The sequence below is a fragment of the Polypterus senegalus genome, chromosome 1, assembly GCF_016835505.1.
Source record: "Polypterus senegalus isolate Bchr_013 chromosome 1, ASM1683550v1, whole genome shotgun sequence".
Taxonomy (NCBI): domain Eukaryota; kingdom Metazoa; phylum Chordata; class Cladistia; order Polypteriformes; family Polypteridae; genus Polypterus; species Polypterus senegalus.
Window position 1 is genome coordinate 68,305,991 of NC_053154.1, and position 25,006 is coordinate 68,330,996.

General features: G+C 38.1%; 1 protein-coding gene across 1 annotated transcript in view; it reads left to right on the forward strand.

Moving 5' to 3' along the window:
* LOC120527094 (polypeptide N-acetylgalactosaminyltransferase 18) overlaps window positions 1-25,006 on the forward strand; it is a 776,032-nt gene that overhangs the window by 120,465 nt on the left and 630,561 nt on the right. The window lies entirely within an intron of this gene.

The window sequence follows — 25,006 nt, forward strand, 5'->3', positions numbered from 1 at the left end:
GTAATCTACTATCCACTACCTATCAGTCTTTGCTGGACTCTACAATAATAGTCTCCCTTACAATGATGTCACTATGTGTGCAGTACTTGCCAGGATTTGCTCCAGCGTACCTGTAGCCCTGACCTAGATAAGGACGTTTAGAAGATGGATGGGTGGATGGATGTTATGTAAGGCTACAGTGATGTTTCTTCATGCATTACATTTTGGGCAGTTTTGGACAGAGGATTTGGTCTATAAAACTGGTTAAAATTCTTCAAATGTCAAATTCGGATTTTGTTCACATCTGACCTTGACTTAGACTCTTAAAATAGCCAGTATATGTAAAAGTAGTTAATCAGTAATCCAGGAAATGTGTCTCGTGTACCATTTCATCTTAATGAAGTATTCAAGATAGAAGAGAAAAAATCTAAAGTCCCCAAGTGAGGTTATTCAGTTATTCCGTTTTCATCATGTACTGCACGTACAGCATCAGCAGTACCTTTAATAAAAAGGAATTAGCCTGTAAATCTGCACTGCTGTAGATTTATACCATCCTCTTGCTTCTTTTTATAGCTCATGTTTTTAAATAAATAAACAAAACTCTGTAAATCAGGTGTCATTACTTGAATCAAAGTCGGGTCATTCATTTATGTAATTAACTATGCCTGGTAAATAAATTCTTCTTTATACTTAAAGTGAGCCTGCAGGGAATGCATTTGAGTTGCAGGTTCCCACTCCTACGTAGATTCGGCTTTATAACAGCTGCTTCCTTGTTATGTCTAATTACACAACCAAGGGTTAAGTAAGCTGATCACTTCTGCTTTGAATCCCACTTCATTTTTTATGATCCTTTAAAGCAATAGTAGTGTTTGTTTTCCATTTTATTGTCCTTTAATGCAGTTTCCTTTTTGCACCTACACTAAAAGAAGCACCCAGAGATTTGAGCAGTGTGTTGTTGTTGCATAATGACCCACTCTGTGATTTAAATCTGATTTTTGCCTTTTTATTCTTTTTAACTACCATTCAGGGTGTTCCAACTACCAAATGTAGAGTCCTGAAGGGTTATAATTCAGACTTTTTAAGATGGAAAAATGCTTACAGAGAGAGCTGGCCTCAGCATCTCTTTATTTTTGCTATCAAGCAGTGCACTAATAAGCTGAGCTGTCTCTGGACTCATTAGGTGAAGTTAAAAAATATCAAGTTTAGAGGGCGTAATGAGGGAATGCAGGTGGCATCAAATTGTTTAGGGTCCTAGTGGGAGGTTTTATACTGAGGCACATATAGGTTCACAAAAAATCTGAATCTTTTTTAATTATGTTGTAAACAAATTTGGAGCTGATCATGGAGAAGATGTTTAGAAAAACAACCTTTTAGTCTCCACACTTGACGGGCTGGCATGGGATGAAGGGCAGCTACCTAATCTGATGCACTGCTTGATGGCTAATGGCAATGAACTTTTCATTTGTGCTGAGGTTTTCATTACTGGCAAATGCTTCTGTGTACTGTATATTCAATAAATTATTAACTTGGAAATAAACACAGGAAGCAAATGCAATGTGCAGTTTTACGTATACTCTTTATTTCTTCTTATAGTAGAATTTTTGGTATGAAGCACCAAAAAAATTACTTGAGGTTATGTATTATGAGCACAACTCACGATACCCATAAGTTGCAGGTCTCCTTTGCTTAACTGAAAGAGAAGTAAACAGTTGTTTCACAGACATAAAAATTTTAATCAATAGCAGATATTATTAAATTCTTCTGGTCTGTGCCCTTCTCTTTTTGCACACCATCATACAAGGCATAGAGAACCTATCATACATATCGTGGCAGAAATAGTCTAGAATGAGATGCCAGAACACATATGGTACTGTAGGCTAATTCAATATTTTCAGTTAATCTAATATCGTATATACTCCTGTACATTTCGAGTTTTTAAACTCGAAATATCAATCATAAAATCAGACCCTGACTTATACGCCCGTTCAAAAATACAAAACTTATTTTGTTTTACATCTTCTTGCTTCCTCCATTTTCACATCAGTTTCTCAGACACATCGAATTTTGTTGCAGCAGCACAATTACCAATTTCTTTCGCCACTTCAATGGCTTTTCATTTAAAACCAGCTTCATATTTTTTTTCTGATCAAACTCTCCATTGTAGATAAGGGATGCTCTTACGATAAAGGTGTATGAGGATGTGAGATACAAAAAACACAAAACAGAGCAAAAGTCCCTTCGGAATAGTTTGGGTATTACACAACGCATAGAAAAAGAAGTGAGTGTGCTCTGTGGTTACTCTATCAGGTGGGCGCTAGCAATATTGTGGACCAATATTGTGAGTTTTCTGCATTCGAGTTATATGACTGACATTATAAAATACCGCAAATTATACTGTAAAATCAAGCCCTGACTTATTCACGGGAGAACTTAAACGCTAGTATATATGGTACTTGGACAAAACTAACCCAGGCATGAGAGTGATGTCCAAAACTCACAGTCATCAATATGGTCGTCAGTTCACTCTTGTAGGAGAGATGTACACATTAGGAGACAAATGAAAGAGTGGAATCTCATCCTAGAAATTGGAAACCTGACTTTGCTACTCTGCTTGATCCATCATTCTCCCTGTGCTAACAGTCTGATGACAGAGGAGCAGGAAAACACTTCTTCCCCTGTGAAGAGTAGAAAGAGAGCGTTGGAAAAATTGATCAAGTGCATCCATCTGATTTGTTTCACTTATTAAGTCTCATGTACTTGAGGAATCCATTGGAAGTTAAGGGGAAGTGCATTTAAGACTGAAGCCGGGGGGCATTTCTTCACTCAAAGGGGTGTGGGAATCCAGAACAAAACGTCATGTCACAGAGCTGAAGCAGACATTGTGACAACATATATAAAGTATCTTGACAAGATATCGGGACAAATTAGCTGTTAGCTAAACAAAATAAGCTTCATGGAAGGAATGGGCATACATTTAAAATGTCTTATGTTCTTATGTGTAAGCATCTTAACAAATTGTACTCAGGCGACCCAAATGCTGGCACCACTACTGTTCTACTGTCAGTGTCCCATCATTTATCCCCTTGTCCCTTTAGTCTACCTCATTGGCACCCAAACCCTTTTTTTCGTTCGCGTTGCACAGGAAGCTATCATGCTGGGAACTGAACTGATCTCCCTGCACCTGCGACCTAGCAGGGATAATCTATGAAAGCTGAATTGTGAGAATAAAAATTGAGGATTAGTTTATCTAGGGTCTGCTTCTCATGAGGTTGGTGAAGCTGGGAACATTAACTAGGAATCTATGAGTGGAGTTAGCGACTCAGGCTGTGTTACCTTTGAGTATGAGTATAAGGTGAAAGTAATATACTCTGATGACTGAAAATGCAGATTGTCTGTGATGTCAACTGGGTTCATTGGGTGTTTTAGGACTACCAAGGTCATCCACGCTCGCCCAAGCAATCCGTTTGGGGTTGATTGTGCCCTGACTTGTGTCTAAGTAGCATTCACCTACAGATGATTTATTTGGTTCATAGCCACCTTAAGGCCTTCTCTGCTTCCTCTCTGTTGTAGAGAGACTGATCAGCAAATCTCTTGGCAGCCCACCTTAATGGGCAGGCACTATGCACACCACTCCTGTCCATGGCAATCTTCAACCAAATCGGCTTGTTCTTTCTAAATGTTGCACCAATAATAAAAGATTCACTTTTTGTGTATAATATAGTCTATATAGATTGGCTTATTGTAGAATTCCATATGTTGTTGTGGAGACTACTAATCTGAGTCCCTCCTGGACTTTATTCCTCCTTGCGTTACCCCCTTTTCAGGTGTCAGTGAGTGCTTATTTCTCTGTGTGGCCCAATATCTCTGGAAATATCCTAGACTTTGTCTCTATGACTCTGCTGATTGCTTCTTTCAGATCATAAATACAAAGCCATCTTTTCCCTTTAATTATGTATGTCCTTCCTATTTTTAAGTCTTTTAAAAAAGACCTTCTGAACCAAGAGGTAATTTACACATGCTGGTTCCTGTGTTGTGTTTGTTGAGTTCCTTGTTTTATGTGCTGAAGTGGCACCTGAACATTTGCAGGCTCTTCTCATTGTCTCATTTTTTTGCTGTGACTTGTTTTGATTTTAGATTTTCTTTTAAGCTACAATGTTATGTTTTGTTTGCTTTATAAGGCCCCTTATGATGTGAACGGAGCTCTAAAAACAATGTCTGATAGATAGATTGAGGGACAGCATGGCTGTACCATGGTTAGCGCTGACTCCTACATTAAGGGCTTCAATGTTGGAGTGAGTGTGAGTGTGTTGTGTCCTCCCTTATACCCATTACTGTCATAATTGACTCCAGCATTTGGTGACCTAAACGTTAGTCTGAACAATTCTGGACACTCTGTGTGTGAGTGTGGATGTGTTTGTGAATGAGCTCTGTGATGGAGTAATGACAATTCATGGTTGGTTACTACTTAGGTTTCAACACTGTGACTTTCAACTTGAAAAAGAAGAGTCAAGAAATAGATTTGATTGACTGAAAGTCGGTAGTTAATCTTAAAGCTGGCTTGGCAGTTGGTCTTTGGTTTCCTGTTTGGTAGCTAGTCATGGAGCCTTTCTGCTGGGTTTTCACATAGAGTTCTTAGTTTCCTCCATACACTTGAAATAAAGTGGGAAGGAATGTACCTTGGGTGGTCCTTCCCTTATGCCTGTTGATTCTGGGAAAAGTCTCAGGGTCTCCATGATAATCTGATGGATGATCAGGTTAAGGATACATCTCTGGAGCATACATTAATTTTCTTGGATTAGCATTTTGCCTAACTTATTTCCATTTTAAATTGTATTTCTTGTTTTGAGCTTTGAATTGAAATGGTTATACATCTTTCTTATTTTTTTCAATAGCAAACTGTTTCTCATATAAAAATGATTGATTTTCACATATTTGTCAAATGGATCTTTTAAGACCCAGCTCAATACTTTAGAGGGGAAATCTGATTTCAAATGCTTTTCACATTTTTCAGTATTGAACTTTAGTTTATTACCTAATATTGGGATGAAATTGAGACTTTGTTGTACTACAGAAGTATTGCAGGCTCTACAAGGCGTACATCGACCAAAGGGCATTAAAATTATACCCTTGTCTCTCTGATACATAATCTCATAGAGCAGGGGTGTCAAACTCCAGTCCTGGAGGGCCACAGTGGCTGCAGGTTTTCATTCTGACCATCTTCTTAATTAGTGACCCGTTTTTGCTGCTAATTATTTCTTAATTAGCTTGACTCAGGCTCCTTAGTTGTTTCTTTTTCCTTAATTAGCAGCCAAACAATAATGAGACACAAAACAAGCCACCACATGACCAGCTCATTTGTGCCCATCACACAATATCTGAAAATAAATAAAGGTGAACGTCTCAGTAAGGTTGATCTCTCAGGTCACCAAAACATTTTGACAATGTTCTCAGAAAAAATAGAAACAACTTTGAAAACAGTTTTAAAAAAGTGTGCTGTGGCAGAATGAGAGCAGCAACAAGCCATGGAATTAAATTATAGGCTTAATTAACAGCAAGAATTGGATTCTTATTAAGAATTTGGTTGGTGTTTGAAGCCCCAGTTTAGCTGGTCATCTGTTAGCTCGTTTCACATCTCATTTTTGTTTGGCTGTTATTTAATGAAGAAAAGAATCAATTCAGAAGGTTGAATCCCTCTAACAGGGCTATTAAAATAATGGGGAAAAAGTTCATTAGCAGTAAAAATTGGTCACTGATTAGGAAAAGGAATAGAATGAAAACCTTTAGCTGCTGTGGCCTTCCAGGCCCGGAGTTCGACACCCCTGTCATAGAGCATCTGTAAAATGTAGTCACATTTAGAAACACTGCTTTTTCGTTTTATTTTATTTTATTTTAACAGTTTCAGGTCTTTACAGCAAATGTAAGTTTAGGTCACTCTGAGCCATTATCCAGTGAAGCAGCAACGTATATTTGTGGCTATGTTCAGTTTCAAGCATGAGTCGGTCATCAAAAATGTTATCCTTGTCATCTTAAAGTATTCTGTTGAGTAAGTCGTGTAAAATCAGAGCTGACGGAGCTACTGGCCTAACCTTGAGCTGTGACAGGCTAATCTTTCATGTTGCAGATCAGTGACCAAGGAGGGAATAAAGTTACGGCTTGCATTTCAGGTGTGACAGAAGGAACGCTTATCTTTTCTGATTTTCAGTCTTATTACTTTCCCTGTTGTCTAAATGCATTTCATGGATTAAGTAAAGCTTTATTTGTGTTCATTTTAAGAGAATTAAAGAGAGAATCTCCACTGTTTACACAAAATAAAAATACATTAGATTTTAGCATTTTGTTTGTTGCCATTGCATGATATCTTGTCTACCTAATTTGCACTTCAAACATCCATCCATCCATTTATGAACATGCTTATTCAAATTTAGGGCACTAAGACATTTCCTAATAGGTCAGAATCCATGTCAGTACCCAACGGTTCGTGGGAAACACACACACTAAGAGCCATTTAAGAGTCACCAGTGAGTCTAAGCGCTGTGTGTTTGGGATATGAGTGGAGCACCTGAGTAGCCTGATTAAAACCTCAGCAGGTACAAGTAAAATGTGCAAACTCTACACAGATGGTGCCCTTAACCAGCATTCAGATGCGGCCTCCTGGTAGCCATGCTAGGCTCTGCATTGCTATACCAATCTCACTGAAAGCAACTGATTATGACAATGAATCCATACTCATCTCTTCTGAAATAAGAAAATTACACACAGTATTTCTAGCCAATGCTGGCTGAAAAAGAGAAATGAATAAGTGTGGACCAGAAATTGCTGATGTTTTTCATGCAAAGCAGGTTAGAATCCAGAAAAGTGAAACAACATAACATTCTTTGCAAATAAGGAAGCATAAAAAATCAAGTAAATATAACTTTTTTTTTTAAGACTGACTCTACTGATTGTGGTCTAGATGTTGAGGAAGACACTTCTAGTAACATCCAATGGCCAGCAGCTATGGGTCCATGAAAATACCACATACCAACAAATAAGGGTGTGATTTTATCAAAATGCCAACATCTGTGGGTGTGACTGAAATAAGTACATAAGTTTAATATGTCACTGTGCTTTGTACGAAAAATATTTTATAAATCCACTCACATGTACAGCTAACACAAGGCCAGATTTAGCACACAGGGGCTCATCATTTAGAACTGCGAGGTAAGCATTAGGAGACAAGAAAGGGACAACTGCAAAAATGGACATTATACTATTTCTGTGTGACAGAGTCAGCATGACATTGGATTTTCTTTTCCTTGTTTGGAACGGCATGATTTACCTAAGTGGGGCCTGCACATGGATAAAGGGTATAAAACCTTGGAACATTGCCCGGCACACTTTTGAAGCCGACGGACAGATGGGAGATAACGTCATCCGATCCTGAAAATCTTTCCAGTGCAGTGACGAAAATGGTAGACTGTATACATCGAGCTCCCACTTCAGTGAAAAGTCTTGTGATTGGCTTCCTCGTCTGTTTTGCTGTATAAATGGTCATTAAAGAAAGCTAAGTTACTTTCTCTTATGTGATTTCTTACCGCTGTGTCACTATGGGAGGGATATATTGTGAATTTCCCCTTGGGATTAATAAAGTATCTATCTATCTATCTATCTATCTATCTATCTATCTATCTATCTATCTATCTATCTATCTATCTATCTATCTATCTATCTATCTATCTATCTATCTATCTATCTATCTATCTATCTATCTATCTATCTATCTATCTATCTATCTATCTATGTTCCGGTTACGTAAGATGCCACAACTGCAAAATGAACGCATTTCCAGGGAGTTAGCTTCTTCTAGAGGGAAACAGTGATACAATAGTATATTCTGATAGAGTGAGAAAATAACAGTGAACAATAACTTGAGTTATAGGAAAGCTGTACACACAGCGCAATTAAGTGAAACAGAATGACACCAGTGACTGGAGATGCATGGCAGCTAACAGCCTCTCTCTCTCTAGCCTGCAGACTGGAGGACGATGCCACTTATGGCTTTGCCCCAGACATTCCGCATGGTGGCTTTCATTTTTGGACTAGAGACAGAAGAGAATGAAGCTCTGCAGTAGAGAGCCAAATCAAATCTTTAGCTTGAGAGAGAGGCACTGAACGATGCCCAACATCCATGGTAATCTTTCATTTCAATTTTTCTTTTCATTTTCTTGTGGTTTAAACAGGGTCCCCAACTCTTAGCCATCTTCCTGTTGACATTTTCTTTACAAAGCTTATAAATTAATATGATTCCTCAGATCAATAGGAAGAAGCAATAGCTAATAATTTTTCTAAAAATTGATGATTAATATAATCTAACAGCAGTCCAAATCCCGCTCCTTCCAACTTCACCCTTGCAACAATGGAAGCAAGTCAGGAGCCAGTCTTTTATGGTGTGAAAGTCCATCACAGGAGTCAGCAATGTATACACCCACAATTCCACTGGGCCACTTTAGACATGTCAGAGGAAAACCTGGGAACCTTGGAGAAAAACCCATGTGGACACTGAAACTCCACAGACAAATGTTAACATAACTTAGAGAGTGGCTGAGCTCAATTGCCTGGTTATGACCAGTTGTGAGGAGGACAATCCAATAATTAAACATATCATCTGTGTTACAAGATATAATGGTTATTTTTTGCCTTATTGTTATTGTTAACATTTTAGTTTTACACATTGCTTTGTGCTTCTAATGGAGAGAACAATTTTCTTCTGTTCTGGAGTTTTATGCACTGATTTTCTTGTTGGTAATGTCGCACATCATTGGCCGGTCTCATGTCATCATGTCCCCATAATAAAACAAGTTAGGTTCAGAAATTTATTTTGTTTCTTTCAATACAATTTTTTGCCATAAGCTGTCAATAGCAGGGAAGCCAACAATAGAGCAGATAATTTGATGTCACCCATTTAACCTCCATAAAATACTTTTCTGAAAACTTAAAAAAAAATATGAAATAAAGAAGGATTGTAGGGTACTAATCTGATAAGTCCACTAAACAATTTCTGTGATTTTCTCAGGGAATTAAAATGAACACTGGCAGGATTTCTGACATGGCAGAATGAGGGGCAGGCGTGAGTCACCGAATTAAGTGACATGTTCATTAGCTGAAAGATAATGGCTTCTGAGTAAAACAATGGTTTGAAAGTTAAAAACACACCATTTGTTAAACTTCAATAATGTAAGTCTTTTATTTTGTTGTTAATGGATTCAGCAAAATGGTGTATTTACCAAAATATGCATCATTGTTACGCATTTTAGTATGAACAAGTACAGTCCTGAATTATATGAATTATAGTATGCTTGCGTTTTTTTGTTTTTTTTCAATAGTTTCTAAAATATTAGACAGTTCCAGTGTGCTTGAACAGATAAAACTGACAATAAATTAATTGTTCTTCCACACAGCACTTTACACTTTTGTTTGTGCTGCAGAAGCTGTTCTCATTTCAGAATCCATTTACACTGAGAAAGAGCTTCAAGAAATCCCATCAGGGAGAATAAATAAAGTTTTATTAACAAAGCATCTTAAACATGGCCCTTGTCACTTATATTTCTGGGAAAAACAAAACAGACATGGATGGCACTTTTGAAATTCCCCCTGAGAGTGTATAAAGTGGCAAACGAGAAGTGAATTAAGTCAGCAGTCCAATAAAAATCAGCAATCAATGTCTAATGAAGTGATTGATTCCAGTGAAAATCTACAACGGGCAGGAGCAGCAACCACTGTATCTTCAACGCATTGGCTGGAACCAAAATTAATTTTGAAATTAACTTGAGTGCAGCACAGTGGCATTGGGATTAGCTGATGCCTTACGGGTTCAGTCGTTCAGTCTCATTTCTCAAGATATTGGAGTTATCACACGTATGCCAAAGGCCTGCATGTGTGGGCAATTGAAGTCTGAATGAACACCTTGTCCATGGATGGTTTCTGTCTCGCATCTGCGTCTGCCATTGTGTCCTCTAGGAAAGGCTTTGGCTTCCTTATCAGTGCATTGGAAATAAGAGATAAGTATGGCAGCTATAGCCTGGTATAACCAGGACTGGACTTTGCTGTTCTTCAAACAGACTCTTACAACAGCAGTATGTGCAGTCTTCTTCTTTTCCAACTTCATTGTGGGGTTGATGTGCTTGATCAACCTTCTCCAAACAACTCGGTCCTGCACCACCTTGCCAGTCAAGTCCTTTTCCTTCATATCTTCTTATGATTTATCCACCCACCTCTGCTTTGGCCTCCCTTCCTTTCTCTTTCCCTGGACTTCCATTCCCATCACTCTTTTGCCCACATATTCATTGTCTCTCCTCATCACATGTCCATACCACATCAAATTACTTTCCTGTACTTTCTTAGAGACATCTCTCACTTTCATTGCAACTCTAATTGTCTCATTTCTTATTCTGTCCCTTTTTTGTAACTCCATACATCCATTTTAACATTTTTATTTCTGCTACATCTGATGTCTTCTCCTCTGCTCCCTTTACTGCCCAACAACAGCAGTCTGTGAAGTGCATGGCTTTTTTGGCTTAGTGCAGGAAAACGAGCTCTGTGTCTGTGACGTGCTTTTGAATGCTAATGATGGACTTCAAACTAATAACATTATGAAATAAAAGCAGAAAAGCAGTAGCCTCTTACCTTATCCCTACGGTCAATCATTATTTCACACAGCTGTGCTATCCTAGTGATTACCCACCTCCTGCTTTGTTAATACCAATCACCAGTGAATCAGTTTGGCCTGGAATTAATAATATGGCTGGTGGAGATGCATCTGCAAAGGGTGTTAAGAGCTCCGTACCTTTGGTTAACATTATAATTATTTAACAAAAACAAAAAAAAATCTGCCTTGCAAAATGACCTGTGTTGTAGTATTCTTTTAATTATTATTTGAACTCTTTATTTGGCACCATTATCCAAGGTGATACACATAGCCGAGGTTTATTAAATAGTTTACATGTAGATTTTTAAACACTGCATCACAGGAAGGCCAAATGAGGATTACTGTAAACCAAAAACCATATGGTTTAAAGTTCAGCACCCTAGTCACTACAACACACCATTTTATTTAACGTTAACAATTTTTCTTTTTGTGATAATGGGATTCAGCCTGCTGCCTGGCATGAAGATTCATTTTTTCAAAAAGCAAGTGAATCACAACTCTGGGGCAGTAAATGAAGAAACTATTTTTTCAGTTTTTTCCTTTTAATAATTTCCTTCTGTATGCTGTTTCCCTAGCTGAACTGGTCTAACTATACAACATATTTTAGGGCAAACTGTTTCACGGAGAAATTATTATTGTCTATGCTCTGCTCGTAATGCACATACACTTTGTCTTAAAGTTCAATTTACTCCCAGTTTAATAAAAAGAAGTGCTTAACAGGGTTGAGTGATAGTGGGAATTTCATCATCATGATGCTGCTGTGTAGATGGTTTTGTCAATGACCAAGCAGGGAGTTCTGATTGCAATGGTTGTCTTCTCCTCTACCAAGTTTTTCTGTCGACTCTGACAGTGCATCAATGACGTAATCACTGTGATAGCACAAATCAAGAAATGCTGAGTCTCGTATCAAATCCTGAGTTGATTCAGTGCTGTATTTTGCCTCAAGCTGCTCCAAGATGCAACACATCAATCTTGTTTCAGCAATTTATCCTTTCAGAAATTTTACAAGATAATATTTTGAGAGAAACAAAGACCCTGTAGAAGAATTCTCCCCAGAATAAAAAAAGAAAATCTGTTAGGCTGGCGATCATCTTCAGGGTGCGGTTAGGCACATTGTATGATCTCAGGTTAGAGTGCATGCCAAGACTTAATGATTACAGTTTCTGGGTCTTGTTGCAGGGGGATGATATATTATATGACTTCTCAGCCCAGTTTCAAAACTTACAAATGATAGCAAGCTGGCTGAATTCTAAAGTGTTTACCAATCAGTGTGCGGTCTGACAGGTCTGGTAGCTGTACGAATGTTTTTCCTTCGACCATCTTTTTTCTTTTTCCATCTTGCTGTTTTATAGTCTTGCAGGGGCCAGGCATGATCCTCAAACGAGAATACACATATGGAGACAACTTGTTGAAAATGTGTAATGCGTGCCCACAGGGCTTCTTCCTCAAAACCCGCCTCTAATTCCGCCAGTCTGTGCACTTTAAACTGCTGGGGTTTCAGGGAGAGAGCAAATGAAACTGAAGAGAGGACTTGGTGCTGAGAGAAAATACAAAGTTAACAGTGCTGTTATCAATTTAGGAGCTCAGTAGCACAAGGTCCTTGAAGCATAATGATTCATTTGTATGCTGTAATGAGCACAACAACAGAAGTCACAGACTCCACACACACACACACACCATGTAGACCACTGCAGCTTCATGGCTCCAAACACTTGAGATGTACTTCTGTCTGTTATGATATTGTTCTGTCATTTTGACTATTTTAATACTGTATGGCACCACAACAGCAAATAGAGTTTAGATCAGTGGTCTAGGTATGTATTACATGTTAAAGCGCTGCGGGTATATTCTGGCAGGGCATGTTTGCATTTCCAGTTAGACAGTAATGTTAACTTACTTTTGTTAGATGTGCAGTTAGATGGTGATGCTGTGCAGCCTTGTCTGTGCATCGACTGGTGTCATTAGGCAAATTTGTTGATTCGGGTATTTTGAGCAGTGAAATCTACATCTGCTGTAGCTCTTCATTATCAGCTTTCTTAACTGCAGACCTTTTGACAGAGTGTGATCCATTGCTTACTTCAAACACATATTTTGTAATTCATATTTTCGCAGTCATATCTGCCAGTTCTTTCAGCCTTACATTAACTCTGACACTTTCATCATAAATGAACAACAGAGAGCACACACAGCTCCTGTGACAATGTATCATTCACTTTTACCTCTAGTGTATTGATGTTTTTGAATGACAATATACAGGGTGACACAGAAAAATGGGAACTTTTGAAAAACCCAATAAAAACAGAAGAAATCCAACAAAAAAAGTTTATTGACAGCAATTGAACCACTACAACTTGCCTTTTAAGAGACAGTAATCCAAATTATCAATGTCTGAAAATTACGTCCTGTAGATGGCGTCCTACTGTACGTATGCATTCTTCAAATCTGCTGTTGAGGTTCCCCATTGATCGCTGCAACATCTCAGCTGGGATACCACGAATTTCGTCTTGAATTCTTTGTTTCAATTCATTCAGTGTCCTTGGCCGAGTCGTGTAGACCCAACGCTTAAGGTTCCGTAAGACTGAAACATGTACAGCTTCGATATTCTGTGGAGTACGAGCACTTCTCGGTCGTCCTGTCGGTTTCTTTTTTAGAGCAGATCCAGTCTCTTCAAAGTTTTTAACCCAAGTTTTTATCACGTGTTTCGAGGGAACCCGACCATGACGCCCTAAATTGAAAAAACGTTGGAACTCCCTCTGCGCACCTTCCAAACTATCATTGTTTTTGTAAAACATTTATATGGTAAAAACACGCTGTTGACCGTTCCACTGATCCATGATTACTAAATGGCGAGATTGTTTACAGCTCAAGGTCCCTGTTCGGCAGTGCAGCCAACTGTACATGGCTGCCACTAGGCATTACAACAGTTCCCATTTTTCTGTGTCACCCTTTTATATTCTGATGTTACAGAAAGGTCTTTCCCTTGCAAAAGGTTATGTTTATTTTTAACAAATGCAGGGTGCTCTCCGCACATGCGACACACATTTATATGTTTAATAGGAGTCTTTTTTAGAAGATTTTTTGGCTGTAATCAGAAATGTTCTGTTTGTCGGACCAGGTTACTAAGAGCACCTCTACTACTAGCAGTTCAAAATCAACACCCCTAATTTGAGCACCACCTTCATGAGGCGTTGGATTGGTTTATAAAGGTGATACTCAGTAAGTCATCTACTTGTCCCCCCCAGTTTTAAGCAAAATTCACTCATGGTTGTCTCCAGTATATATTATAAACTTGGGTCTGCAAGACTAATCGTTGCATTAAAAATACAAGACAGATGAGCATTTTTTTCTTTTGGCCTAGTCTAAAACACCTATTTGTCTTTTTTCCTTGCTGCTGCATTGTATGCATTGTACTTCATTGGTTATCAGTTCCCACACACACAGAGCAGCCCGTCCCTATGGCTGTTTGATTTTGTCATGGCTAGTTGCTATAACCGAGTCACTGCACAAGTGACTCGTCTCATAAGACTGTGATTATGTAAATGAAGGAAGGCTATGGCTGAAAATTATTGAAAAAGCCTTGTAGTGCGTGACTGCTACCATTATGTGCTTATCTTGCTATGTAAGGGATGGATGGGAATTTTTTACAGAATATGCTTGACCACTTTTTTTTTTAATTTGACCAGCAAGGAGTACCATAATTTTATTAAACTACTAGCAAAATACCCGCGGAGAAGTAGTGTGTTAAAGAAGTTATGAAAAAGAAAAGGAAACATTTTAAAAATAACGTAACATGATTGTCAATGTAATTGTTTGGTTACTGTTATGAGTGTTGCTGTCATATATATATATATATATATACACACACACACACACAGACACTGACACATATAAACATATATACATATACATATATACATATACACATCTACATATATACATATATATATACACATATCAACATATATATATACATACATATACATACATACAGTACATACACACACACATATACAAAGTACAGTAATCCCTCCTCGATCGGGGGTTGCGTTCCAGACCCCCCCGCGATAGGTGAAAATCATGAAGTAGAAACCATATGTTTCTATGGTTATTTTATATATTTTAAGCCCTTATAAACTCTCCCACACAGTTTATAAATATTCCCCGCAGAGTTATACAGCATAATCCCTTTGTATTCTCTTAGATATTAGGTAAGATTAATTGAAATTATGTATATAAACACACTGTTTATATACAGTAAAACCTAAATATTATTTTAAAGATATTGAGTGTCTCCAATATCGCATATGTTACAGCCATTACGATAGACATGCCACCAGCAATAAATACGTACAATGCAACAAAAATAGTATACAGTAAATGTGTGTGTACAGTGACACTAAACGTACGTACATGTACTAAGTACTGTAAGTAGAAAATTAATTATGGTTACTCACCAACAATGACACGATGACTTGTCCGATAACAATGAGTTTAATTTTACTGCACAACAAAGGAGAGCGTTACAGCCCTTAAAGGAGCCACTTCAGGCGATTGTGTAGCACTGCCGTTGTTCTTCTTCTGGCAGTCTTCAATCCAAATCCCTAAAGCAGATTCCATCCAGACTACTGCCTTATTACATCCACTTACAACTTGTTTTGCACCCTGGTTAAAAGGACACTGCGGCCGTAGATCTTATATTCCTTTCCTACTTTTTAAATAAAAGAATCGTAGCCTTCAACAAATCCAAAGCGCTTACCTTTTCGCAATCGTTAACATCTTCCGTTTGCTTGGGCACGGCCCCTGAAGCAGTAGCAGATCGTTTTGGAGCCATAATGAAGGGCTTGACTATGCACAAAGATAAACACAAAAGAGCACAACTCTTTACACAGCGAAACACGTTGATGCTGAATGAGCGAGACGAGACTTCCTGGTTAACACTGCATTCAGTAGGCATGAACGTAACTGCGTGCTCTGAATGGTTTGCTTCTCAGTCAGGAGAACTTAACTGCGTGCTCTGATTGGTTAGCTTCTCAGTCAGCCGCCAATAGCGTCCCTTGTATGAAATCAACTGGGCAAACCAACTGAGGAAGCATGTACAGGAAGTAAAAAGACACATTGTCCGCAGAACCCGCGAAGCAGCGAAAAGTCCAGCGTTATATATTTAGTTATGCTTTCATATAAAGTCCGCGATAGAGCGAAACCGCGAAAGTCAAAGCGCGATATAGCGAGGGATTACTGTACATATATACATACATACAGCTAAATATACATATATACATACATATACACACATATATATATATATATATATATATATACACACAGACACATATATACATATATATACAGATCTACATATATATACATATCCACATATATATATATATATATACATATATATACATATAGCAGAATACCCACGCTTCCCAGTGGAGAAGTAAAAAGAAAAGGAAACATTTTAAAAATAACATAACATGATTGAGAATGTAATTGTTGTCATGAGTGTTGCTGGCATATATATATATACTAGCAAAATACCCGCCAAGCGAGAAGTAGTGTGTTAAAGAAGCAATGAAAAAGAAAAGGAAACATTTTGAAAATAACGTAACATGATTGTCAATGTAATTGTTTTGTCACTGTTGTGAGTGATGAGTGTTGTTGTCATATATATATATATATATTTACACACACACATAAACATATATATATACATATCTATACATATACACATATATATATACATATATATATCTACATATATACACATACATATACACACACACATAAATACATACACACACAAATACATATATATACATACATACACACACACATATATAAACATATATATACATATACATACATATCTACATATATACACACACAGCTATTTCGTATCAGTGCAATACGCTGCTTGTTAAAACGGATAACTCCCGCTCTTACGTGCAAGTCTGCGTGGATATTATGAACTATCGATTTGTTCAAGTTCTATTTAAATTTTAAATAGAAGGAATTTTTATTTAGTCGACAGAAATATCTTTGGTAGGAATGGTAAAAACAGACAGGAATATTATTCGTGAATAAATCAACTCAAACCTTAAACAACTTATAATATTTTGCTCTCCATAAAAATTTATCCTGTCTAAATTATACAAGTTAGAAATAAAGTAAACGTTAAAAGAACAAACATTCACATTTCTTTACTCTTATGTAATTTTATATAAAAAATAAACTTAGATTTTAAATATCCCAAAAGATTTTGCTCTCCATAAAAATATATCCTGTCAAAATGATACAAATTCAAATATGAACATGCTGCATAACAAAACCTAGAAATATAAATGAAATGTGTTCTTTTCAGCAATAACAAATCAAATCATTCAGTTGTCTTTGCTCATATGTCATTTTAGAGCTGGACGCCTGGCATCTTTTTTGGCCACAGGTTCGTTTCTGTTTGGTGTGAGGTTCTGTGTTGTGGAGATTCTCAGGATGGATTGCAGGTGCTCATCAGTGAGGCGACTCCTGTGTGCTGTTTTGTTAGTCTTTATCACTGAGAAGAGCTTCTCACACAGATATGTGCTACCAAACATGCACAAGGTTCGAGCCGCATGTAGACGGACTTTTTGTTCTTCAAAGTCACCAAAGCGCCGTGCAAACTCAGTGCGCTCAGTTTATCAGCAAAGTGCGATTTGGGAACACCGTAGTGACGACTTGGTTTAACATTACTTGGCAACAGGGAAAGTGGGCAAGGTGCACTGGTGCATTTGTGTCTCCCATAAAAGCAGCTTCACTTGAAATCACTTTGTGATTGTGCACGGGTTAAAACGTCCGCTGAAGTGTCAGATTCTTATTTAATTATGCTGCTTTCTGTATCTTCTGCATTGCATTCAGGTTAACCTGATGTTTTGTCTCATAGTGCCGTCTTAGATTAAATTCTGTAATTACAGCCACATTAGCTCCACAAATGAGACACACGGGTTCAGTAAACATATACTCAGCCTCCCATCGGTTTTTAAAGGCTCTATTTTCAGAATCAACTTTTCTCTTCAGCATCGTGTGAGCTAGCTTCGCAATAACTTGATTAATTCGGTAAGTGTTTGGCAAGGCAGCTGAAGCGCTGCATTATGGGATCTGTAGTTTATTGTGTTACCAGCGCTTCATATACCCGGCTTTAATAACAATAATACAGTATATAAAATGATCTCGGGCGGATATAATTACACGCCGGGCGGATGTGGCCCGCGCCCTTGAGTTTGACACATATGGACTAAATAGAACTTGAAAAGATATATTTTTCAAATGTGATCGCGCAATTCAGATAGAGTTGACGCAAGACTACAGCCTGCATGCCTCAATAAGTCATCCTTCCCTCGCTCTTACTTTTTACCGCTCATCTAATGAATACACTGAGTATGGCTTTACCAAAACAATCATTGATGGCGAATAAAGTATCCATTATTCGAGTATGTAGATCGGGTTATATATATATACATATATATATATATATATACCCGCGATCGCAGCGAGAAGTAGTGTGTTAAAAAGCTAGAAAAGAAAAGGGAACATTTTAAAAATAACGTAACATGACTGTCAATATACAGTATTTGTTTTGTGAGTGTTACTGAGTGTTGCTGTCATCAAGGATTTGATTATCATTATTTCTTTCAATCAGGTTCGTATTTGTAGGATGTGTTGTGTTCAAGTTACATTCCGTGTTTGTCAATCGCTGTAAAGATGACAGGTTTCATTCATCGATTCGCTTCTTACTGCATCAATAAACAGCTCGTCTTCTTCTTTATCTGAGACCTGACACACTGCATGCACGGTTTTTTACACTGTCTTCCTTTAGCGGACATTGACTTTTTCCAACGTGTGCTTTGTTTTGGATTTATGAATATGCTTGTATGTATCAACGCTTCATATTTTTGCTGCCTTTTCAATTGTGTAATTCGGTTTTGTTCAGCCTTTTGGAACTGTTGCTTTTATCTGTGCACTGCGCCAGTTCACGTGAGCCGCTCGTGTACATGCATCGAAGTTTCCCAGCTGTGCTGGTGCCATCTGTGCTATGTCCATGGCTGTATTTAATGTTACCTTAGTCCTGGCACTTAAAACTTTCTCTCGCAGTTTCGCTGAGTTTGTACCAAACACCACCCTGACCATCTCATCTTCCTCTGCATAAGCACAGTCCTTAACCCGTGAATATTTAGTGGGAGTTTGCTATTGGATTGCCGCTGACGGACGGCCTTATATGGGCAGGCACTAAATTACAAACGCCAGCGCAGCCTGTCTATGAACTTAATTTAAAGTGTAGGTTTACATCGTGCTTTGTTTCAGTAGCAGAACTCATGAATATGGTTGTATATGTCACTCGCTTCGCTTCTTATTGTTTCGCTGCCTTCTCAATTATATAATGCATGTTTTCTTCAGCGCTTTTTTTAGGTCTTCCTGGTTTTCTATGTACTGCGTGATTACGTGGGAGGCGTGATGATGTCACACGAAACTCCCCCCACGGCGTTGAAGCTCATCTCCATTACAGTAAATGGAGAAAACTGCTTCCAGTTATGACCATTACACGTAGAATTTCGATATAAAACCTGCCCAACTTTTGTAAGGAAGCTGTAAGGAATGAACCTGCCAAATTTCAGCCTTCCACCCACACGGGAAGTTGGAGAATTAGTGATGAGTCAGTGAGTGAGTGAGTGAGTGAGTGAGTGAGGGCTTTGCCTTTTATTAGTATAGATATAGCAAAATACCGCGCTTGAGCGGAGAAGTAGTGTGTTAAAGAAGCAATGAAAAAGAAAAGGAAACATTTTGAAAATAACGTAACATGATTGTCAATGTAATTGTTTTGTCACTGTTATGAGTGTTGCTGTCATATATATATACACACACACATATAAGCATATATATATACATATCCATATATATCTACATATACACACATACATATACATACACACACATATATACACACAAATACATATATATATATACATACACACACATATATATAAACATATATATACATACATATCTACATATATACGTATACACACACACACACACATATATATATATATATATATATACTGTATATACATATATATATATATATATATATATATATATATACATATATACAGTCTTTGGGGTGCGAGCAACTGTTGCTGGGGGTGCCAGAATCTATGAAGGAAGAAAAATGAAAAACATTATTTGTACAAAATGTTAATTTATTTATCCATTTCTGAATAATTAAATGGGCAGGCTATTTCGTATCAGTGCAATACGCTGCTTGTTAAAACGGATGACTCCCGCTCTTACGTGCAAGTCTGCCTGGATATTATGAACTATCGTATCTGTTCAAGTTCTATTTAAATTTTAAATAGAAGGAATTTTTATTTAGTCGACAGAAATATTATTCTGGAATAAATCAACTCAAACCTTAAATAACTTATAATATTTTGCTCTCCATAAAAATATATCCTGTCTAAATTATACAAGTTAGAAATAAAGTAAACGTTAATAGAACAAACATTTAAATTTTTTTACTCTTATGTAATTTTATATAAAAAATAAACTTAAATTTTAAATATTCCAAAAGATTTTGCTCTCCATAAAAATATATCCTGTCAAAATTATACAAATTCAAATATGAACATGGTGCATAACAAAACCTGGAAATATAAGTAAAATTTGTTCTTTTTAGCAATAACAAATCAAATCATTCAGTTGTCTTTCCTCATATGTCATTTTATCAGAGCTGGAAGCCTGGCATCTTTTTTTTGGCAATAAGTTTGTTTATGTTTGGTGTGAGATTCTGTGTTGTGGAGATTCTCAGGATGGACTGCAGGTGCTCATCAGTGAGGCGACTCCTGTGTGCTGTTTTGTTAGTCTTCATGACTGAGAAGAGCTTCTCACACAGATATGTGGTACCAAACATACACAAGGTTCGAGCCGCATGTAGACGGAGCTGGGGCATTTCTGCGGGAATGGAGTGAATAAACTGTGCGGGCCGTGCAGTATCGTACTTTGCCTTCAGTGTGCCATTACACTGCAGCTCAATCACCTCCATCTGAATCTGCACAGGTGCAGTTTCCACATCGACAGCAAATGGGTTGCGAAACAACTCAAAATTCTTTTTTTGTTCTTCAAAGTCACCAAAGTGCCGTGCGAACTTAGTGTGCAGTGCGCTCAGTTTATCAGCAAAGTGCGTATTTGGGAACACCGTTGTGCCGACTTGGTTCAACATTACTTGGCAACAGGGAAAGTGGGGCAAGTTGCACTGGTGCATTTGTGTTTCCCATAAAAGTAGCTTCACTTGAAATCACTTTGTCATTTTGCATGGGTAAAAACGTCTGCTGAAGTGTCTTCTTTAACTCTTCTGCTTTCTGTATTTTGTGCATTGCATTCAGGTCTTTCAGGTTATCCTGATGTTTTGTCTCATGGTGCAGTCTTAAATTCTGTAATTACAGCCACATTAGCTCCACAAATGAGACACACGGGTTTACCGGCAATGTCAGTAAACATATACTCAGCCTCCCATCGGTTTTTAAAGGCTCTATGTTCAGAATCACCTTTTCTCTTCGGCATCGTGTGGGCTAGCTTCGCAATAACTTGCAGCATCATAAGCTAGACTTGATTAACGCGGTAAGTGTTCGGCAAGGCAGCTGAAGCGCTGCGTTATGGGATCTGTAGTCTATTGTGTTACCAGTGTTACCCCGGGCCATTAATAACAATAATATATAAAATGATCTCGGGCCGGATATAATTACACGCGGGCGGATGTGGCCTGGGCCTTGAGTTTGATACATATGGACTAAATAGAACTTGAAAAGATATATTTTTTCAAATGTGATCGTGCAATTCAGATCGAGTTGACGCGCACTACAGTACATCGAGCCCGTGTGCTATTGTGGTTTTGCCTGTGTGCCTCAATAAGTAACCCTCCCCTCGCTCTTACTTTTTTACCGTTCATCTAATGAATACACTGAGTATGGCTTTACCAAAACAATCATTGATCGCGAATAAAGTATCCATTATTCATAAAGCTTCAATTGGTGATCTGTCTTTCTGCACTAACCACATATTTTTTCATACGGCTCAAACCAAGGGGATGCGAGGCTAAAATGAATCGGGAAGCACACGTACATACTCAGTGCATCCCCTCTCGGGAATTGAACCTTGGGCGCGCCGGCGCTAGAGGCGAAGCCTCTACTATTGCGCCATGGCGTGTGGTTTGTCTATTTGAGCGTAGCAGTGTAATTCAGTTTTTGTTCAGCACTCTTTGGAACTGTTGCTTTTTGTCTGCGCACTGCGTCAGTTCACGTGAGCCGCTGAATATGGTTTTATATGTCACTCGCTCGCTTCTAATTGTTTCGCTGCCTTCTTAATTATATAATGTATGTTTTCTTCAGCGGTTTTGGAGCTCTTACTGGTTTTCTACGCATGTGATTACGTGGGAGGCGTGATGATGTCACACGAAACTCCGCCCCCACGACTTTCGAGCTCAACTCCATTACAGTAAATGGAGAAAAATAGCTTCTAGTTATGACCATTACGCGTAGAATTTCGAAATGAAACCTGCCCAACTTTTGTAAGTAAGCTGTAAGGAATAAGCCTGCCAAATTTCAGCCTTCTACCTACACGGGAAGTTGGAGAATTAGTGATGAGTCAGTGAGTGAGTGAGTGAGGGCTTTGCCTTTTATTTGTATAGATACTAATTTATAAATGACACGTTATAGAAATCACTGTAATCTCTAAGCTAAACATCACAAAATATGTTTTGGAGATTTTAAAAATTAACTTATCTACTGCAGTAATTGAATGCTTTGAAAGACAGAGTTCAGCCCTGGTTTATGGAGGACAACTGCGACAGAATAAAATCCCTGTGAAAAAGGAGAATAAAAGCCCAGTGTTCTCTCTGTGCAGTCTTTCTTTGGGTGCTGTTTTTCACTAAATAATTTGAATTACGACAGAGATATATCAGCCGAGGATAAAACCAAAAGTCTGACAGCAGGTTTTTTTTTTCTGATCAGATTTGTATTGACGTTTTTGACAAATACAAGAGATGAAGTAGTTACAAGTAGTTTAAAAAAGGGAAGTCTGATAGAAGCTGTAATATTTGCTGAAAGAGGTTGTTATGTAATACAGTTGACAGTTTTCTAGTGCCAGATTTTCTATTGTTTGATGCTCTTGGAACAAGCTAGTTTGAGCACACTTGTGTTTCCATCTCTCACTTTTCAGTGATGAAATTCAGGATCAGTGCAGTAGGGCATCATGGTAACACTAGACTGAATACATTTTAAAAAGACAAATATCATCCACCTCAATTCACACCTTATTGTAGAGCTCAAGAAAGGCAATTTAAAAAAAAATATATTCTAGCTGGCATATTATATTATTGACCAAGTATACTAAAACACACCATCTCTTTTGCTAGGTACTACATGACTGCATTTGTACAATCTTAGCTATCAAGTGTATGCTTGACTAACTTGGAAAACGACCACACAAAAGAATGCTAGCTAAATCCATTGATCGTTATCTTGTTCTCAGTCTTTTCTGTAGCGTTAGACTTTGCTATTGGAAAATATGGCATTGAAGCAATAAATATTTGAAACTCAAGTGTGATAAAAGATTAGTTCAATTTGCATCACTGCAAGCAAATTCTTTTCAACTGAAGCAGCATGTGGTACAGTTGAAATCAATAGCTGTCTTCATTTTTTGCATGGCTTAAATCCAAAAATCTGGCAAATAGGAGCAGTTGTGCTTTTCTGTGGGAGAAAGTTGTCAATTTATCATGACCACCTCAGCCTCCACCCTTTTGATGCCCAAGCTCTGCCTAGGTTTTAATTATTACATTACACTTTTTCAATTAAACTCACCACATTGAGCAGATTCTATCCCTTACTTTCTGTTTGCTTTTACCAAAAACAACCAATACGGTGAAAGAGAAAACAACAGTTGTTTGGGTAAGGCCTACTTTTGTTTTCTGGTTGGGTTGTTTGTGGGGTCAGAGGTGAAGGTAGGTGATGTGTTTACTAGGATTGTGAATTGATTCTCATTTATGAGTATTTCTTATCAACAATTACGTAAAGCAACCATATTTTTCTTAACTGCATTGTTCCAATGTTGCGATAAACATGCCAAATGTTACACTCTTAAAGCTGGTAACACATTAGATGATTTCTAATCAAAGGAAATGTCATTTTTGATCACTGCAATTGTTGATCTCATCATCTGAGGATGTCAAATTACACGACCGAAATCACAAAGCATGATAAACAACACAACTTCAGGATGACTTTCCAGTACAGTTTCCCATTTCCAAAGTATGGTTGTGTTTCATAAAACACACAACATCAGACAGATGACTCCTGTTAGTGAGGTCCAAAACACATGCATACTATGTTTCCTTGAGGCTGATTACATTCTACTTCTCGGTAAGCACTTATTGGTTGTCAACTCTCACATACTCTTGCAACTAAGGAAAAAAATGCTGGTTTGACTGTTTGGAGTCTCTGGGGATGTCAGACTGCTTGACCGGTACACTGAATGAAGTCTGTGACTGAAAATTGCTGGATAAAATCATGTAGTGTGGCAGGGTCTTAATGTTTCCTATTCAAGTATGATGCAAGAGAGAGATAATAATCATTTTATGATCTTTACTGAATTACATTGACAATTGAATCATCAAAATGGTTTTGGGTTAGATTACATCATGATATGTAGCGCACAATTTGTAATTTCTGTCAGTCTTGATCTAGAGACTTTGGTTTAAATCCTAGACTGGTCTGTTTTTAGGTACAATTTGATGGTTCTCTCTACTGTAGGGTCTTGTGGATTTTCTCTGAGTTGTCCACTTTTATTCCAAATTCCACATGCAGATTAAGATCCTTGGCAGCTCTTAATTGTCATGTTGTGAATGAGTGTGTGTGAGTGAGTCAGCCCTGAAATGGATAGTTCCTCATATGTCCCTGCCAGCTTTGGAGGATGGCCCGTATCCTTACCCGGTTGGGACGCCCTTGTGATGGAAGGAGGGGGAGAGAGACAGTGTGCATTGGGCATTATCCCCACCAGAGCACTCAGATTCCCACAGGGCAGCATGGGTCATGGAGTTCTTCGACTCAGCGCTGTTAGGTTCTGTCGGTGCCACCAGGGAGTACTGCAGGGACTGGGGAGCCCTACTTTATGAGGTTTAGAGCACATCTGGAAGTGCTTTCGGACCACATCTGGTGGTCTACAGATCACCAGAAGTAGTCCTGGGTGGAAGATAAAAGGAGCTGCCTGCCTCACATGGACGAGCCAGAGTCAGGAGGAAGGTGGAAAATGCTAGCGAATAGC